At 40.4% G+C, this 5,254-nt stretch overlaps 1 pseudogene; it reads right to left on the bottom strand.

Annotated features, from left to right (window-relative positions):
• Positions 1–4,429: 4,429 nt before the first annotated feature.
• Positions 4,430–4,689, bottom strand: LOC116742715 (annotated as a pseudogene).
• Positions 4,690–5,254: the final 565 nt, after the last annotated feature.

Raw genomic sequence — 5,254 nt, 5'->3', positions numbered from 1 at the left:
CCCGATTTAATTTGGTTTCTACTGGTTTAATTTTAAACAGCAAATTGCTGCACTTCAAAAAGCTCTGCAAATTTTTCCGTGCTATTTTTCACTATAACGAAATGTGAATTTTTAAAAAAAATCCTAAAACGCATACACCCAATTGTTTTGGGGAAAAATGTTTTTTAAACTCACTTGGAATTACCTCGCATCTTAAGTTCTAATTCATTCAACAGCCTGGTTTGAATGGCAGTTGTGGGTTATGAACATAAGAATATATTTATAACTATGGCATTATGCAAAAGTTACTTATGAACTAAGTAAGTCAGTTATCTTGTTCTCTAAAGTTTATTCCAAAACTAAGAGCCACATTTAAGCTTACTCTGTGTAGGGCATTCTTGCAAAGTGCTTTACTCGCATTAACTCCTTTAATACTCTCAACAACTCCATGAAATAGATGATATTATCCTCCTCATTTACAAATGAGGGGACAGAGTCAAAAAAGTTTAAATGGCTTCTCCAATGTAATATATTTTAAATGTGGAAGACAGGATACAAACCCCGATAGTTGATTCCTGACATCATACTCTTAAACTCAGAAAATAACAAAAAACTGGTTATCTAAAAATAATGATTTGGGCTCTTTGATTTCATTCATTCATTCATTTAAATATTTGTTGAGTGTGTAGGGGAAAATCTTTTTCTTTCTTTTCCTCTAGGTTCTTTGGCTGGCCTGTAAATTAACGTAAGACAGGTTAACAGGAACTGATTTAATTTTGTATGTACGGGAGCCTCAAAGATAAGGGGCTCAAAAAAGTGACCAAAGCAGGCAGCTTTTATACTTAGACAAAGAAACAATACATTTATGAAGAACTGGCAAAACAGAGGGGGTTGGGCTTGGGGAGCAAATTCATAAAGAATTCACAGGGTCTGTTTGTACAGCCTCTGGGCCCTGAGTTCCCTGCCTCTGGTGATAGGATGCCTTACACCCTCCTGGTACAGGGAGAGCATCTTCACATGAGAGATTTATCTCCTGCTTTCAGGGGGACGAAGGAGAGTCACGGTGTCCTTCTTGCACTGGCTGTTTCTCAAGTAGCTTTAATTCAAAATAATCAATATGCCAAAGGGCATATTTGGGGGCGGCCTGCCCTGAACCCCATCAAGTGTGTGCCGTGCAGACGCTGTGCGATGTGGTAAGGTTACACTTAGGTAGATCAGAGCCCTCCTCTTCCATATCTTCTTGGCCCACAGCGGGTGGTGGGACAGGTGTAAGCAGAGGGTGCTGAGGAGGTGTGATGAAGTCCCACCTGGCCCAGCCTTGGCAGTTCAGGAAAGGCTCCCTAGAGAAGGTGACCTGACACCCATGGCATTTGTACTCAGCTGAGATCAAATGAAGATGGAGCTGGATCATGGCTGTGAATGGTGCATCTCAGAGAAGTCAGGATGGAAAGGTAAACAGGTGTGTACGGGGAGGACTTTGACCCGGGAAGGACCTAGGGCTCCATCCACAGAGCGAAGGCTGGGGGTCAGCGAGGCTGCGCCGGGGGGCTGGGGGAAGGTACCCAGGCTCACGCACGGCATCCTCCTCCCAAAGATGAGCCCGGCTGCTGTGTCTCCATCCACACCTCCTACTGGTGTCTTGAAACACTCTGTCTGCTGTATCTCGTGCCCCTCACGTCATACGTAGACCTGATATTTGACGACACTTTTGAGGCAACCTGAATTCAAGTGATCTCTTTTTAATCTCCCACTCTAGACCCATTCATTCATTCATCCATTCATTCATTCATTCAGTTAACAGATAACAGTACCATTATTCCCACGTTGCACACACCAGAGATCTAGGCGTTAATCTTGTTATTTCTGTTATCCTCATTCTGTGCTGTGGTGTAGTGGTTAAGAGGTTGGACTTTTGAGTCAGTCTGACTGGATTCAAATCCTGGCTCTTCTATTAAAAAGCTGTAGTACTTTGGAGAAGGGAATGTAACCCCTCTGTGCTTTAGTTTTCTCAAGTTAACAAGAGGGTTAATAATATGCCAACACAATGTGTTGTAAAGTTTCAAATTGAAGTTTCATATTAAGCCTAAGAACAGAGTTTGAACACTTGTGCGGGTGTGTGTGTGTGTATGTATATATATATATACATGCACACACACAGATGTATACATATGTATATAAGATATATATGCATGTATATAAGACCAAAGCGTCTACCAAATTAACATACGGTTTAAATTCAGATGTTGTTTATGTAAAAGCCAACAGCAATCAAGGATGCTTTGCCTCTTCAGTAATAATTAGGGATAAATGCCAAGGTGAATTAAAAAAGTAGACGTCAGGAATAAAACATTTCAGCTGTCACATTAAGTGAGCTGGTCCTATAGAGTTGCTAGCCTGAGTTCCCCGCCACAGAAGGACCCCCAGCGCTCATTCTGTGACGGGACAGCGCTGGGTGCTATGCAGGGTGCTTCCCTGTGTGCCTGTCACCTGACAGAGGCCACTCTTTGCTGTGGCTTTTATGTAAATGACCTTCATATTCTATTGGTGCTTTGAAATAAATCCTCAAGTTCTATCTTTCTAAAAAATACACGAGAGAAAGTAGATAATGAGAGATGGCCGGCAGCACCTTTTCTCTGTATTTTTTTCCTTTTTACATGAGGTTTAGAAGGGGGGTTATTGGGCTTCACTGGAAATGCTGTGTTTACCCACTGGCCAACTCTTCAAAATCAGGAACCACGCCTCATTCATTTTTATTTCCCCTGCAGTGCTTAGTCTAATACCTCAACTTAGAAAGTTCTACATAAATATTTATTGACAAAAATTATATACTGTTCAGAAATAGAAAAACTGAGTTTCATTACATGATTGAGACTTAGTTTTTAGCTGTATTCTTTTGGTTTTCACTTCTGTTTCTTTTGTCCCTCACCCAGAAATGCAAATATTTATTGATTGTTGATAAGACAGTAGGTTGAGGTAACAGTGTAAAAGTAGGTACCTGTAGATCCCTTAGTATATATACATATATATGTATGTCGCTGTTTTTCAAATTCCTTTTTTTTTCCCTAACAAAAAATATTTTAATGTAGGAATCAACATGTGAACATTGTATTTAGGTGGTAAAATTCACGTTACAAATATAATATAAATATCAAATAACATCATACTTTTGGTTTAATGGAGAACAGCTGTGACTGTCATGCTTAACACGTTGGCTAAGTAATGAGAGAAATGGGTTGAGGTGTCACAGAGGTATGCAAAAATTTAACAGTTCAAAGACTCCTGAGCCCTTCTGAGAAGATGTGGACGGCAAATACGCGGCAAATATTTCTGTAATATGGTGGTTTCAGTCCATCAGTGAGCGTTCTGTTCAGGCATTTAAAGTATCGGCAGATGTTTCTGAGCGCTGAAAATTAGAGTCAAAGTAAGTCGTTGCTGAACAGGTTAATGATACTATGAATCCCTTATATTTAAAAATATAGTTTATGGAATCCCCCCCCCCCAAAAAAAAATTGGTTCTGAAGAACCTAGGGGCAGGACAGGAACAAAGACGCAGACGTAGAGAATGGGCTTGAGGACACGGGGAGGGGGAAGGGTAAGCTGGGACGAAGTGAGAGAGTGGTATGGACATATATACACTACCAAACGTAAAGTAGATAGCTAGTGGGAAGCAGCCGCATGGCATAGGGAGATCAGCTCGGTGCTTGGTGACCACCTAGAGGGGTGAGAGGGAGACGCAAGAGGGAGGGGATATGGGGATATATGTATATGTGTAGCTGATTCACTTTGTTATAAAGCAGAAACTAACACACCATCGTAAAGCAATTACACTCCAATAAAGATGTTAAAAAAAGCAACAAAACAAAACAAAAATGTATAGTTTAGATTTGTAAAGTTTAAGGTAAAGCATACTTGTTTTTAGTTATCTTTAGATATAATTGAGACTACACTACTGTATATAATCAGCTGTACTGATGTGCACGGTTAATTCCAGTTGCCGTCTTTTATATTTGCTGGTCATCAACAGCACAAAATTTATGCTCCAGAAGAAATATATCAATCCAGCAAAATGGCTACATTTAATTTTCTTTTAAAGACAGATTAACTAAATTTAAGGAAGAATTGGCTTTTCTTGAGATCTCATTTTCAAATTACTGATGCACACTTACCAGAGAGTAATTCTTTATTTTGCCTAACATCAAACAATCTGCAAAAAGTTTCCAAGATAGAGGCATTCCTTGTTGCATTTCCAAAAATAAATAAAGGCTTTCTAATTGAAAGCATTTACATTCCTAGCTCTCTAAATAAACACTAAGAAACAAAGTACAAAAAATGATCTGTTGGCTTCTGAACAGCCCACTTAGTTACATGAAGTATTTTCTGTCCCAACACTTTTCTCAAATTTAAAAGGTATTTACTGCCTAAGAACAAGACAGTCTTCATTTCAAACCATTCAGTCCGTTTCCATGGCAACGCTGCGGGATTCCTTGGCCACCATAAGTCTCATTAGTTGACTGTGGGATTTCTCAACCTTCTTTACATCTTGAGCTTGGTCAGTTCTATACACCAAACAAACTAAGTCATCTGTTACCTTAATACACAGACTCCCATCAGAATTCCTATATTTGAGACCCACACATGCCTTCACAGGGTCTGCGAGGCAGACTTTCTCTGCTGCGTGACTGAACTCTCCCGGGTCTGGTACTGCGGCATCGTGGGCCCGTGGCAGAACAGCAGAGTCAAATTCTTTTGGAAAACGTGAAACTCAGCTTATTGTTTGTAAGAAAGGTAATCATGTTTATCAAGTTAAGTTGATTTCTTTTGGCCGTGCTGTGCAGCATGAGGGATCTTAGTTCCCTGACCAGGTATTGAACCCGGGCCCACGGCAGTGAAAGTACCCAATCCTAACCACTGGACTGCCAGGGAATTCCCAAGTTAAGTTGATTTTAATTCATGTATAAGTTATTGCAAGAAAGGTTTAATTTGCGACCAACATGGAATATGTTTGATGTTAGAAAACTGAGAAACGTCCATCTTACTCCTTTGAAATCTCTCAGGACCTCTCTTGTGACACCTAGATGCTCGCTGATAGTTACTTCCCTACAGTGTCTCCTCTCCATCTACTTGGAAGCTTCTGAAAACAGGAGCAGTGGCTTGTGCCTGGATGTATCCATTTCACTGAGTAAACACTCAACAGATCCCTGAGTAATTAAATTCCCCAAATGACGTTGCAGTCCCAGCCCCCCAGGTGAGACAGACAGAAGGCATACTCTGGAGT

Source organism: Phocoena sinus, chromosome 17 (assembly GCF_008692025.1).
Source record: "Phocoena sinus isolate mPhoSin1 chromosome 17, mPhoSin1.pri, whole genome shotgun sequence".
Lineage (NCBI taxonomy): Eukaryota > Metazoa > Chordata > Mammalia > Artiodactyla > Phocoenidae > Phocoena > Phocoena sinus.
This window is presented reverse-complemented; position numbering and strand designations above follow the sequence as displayed.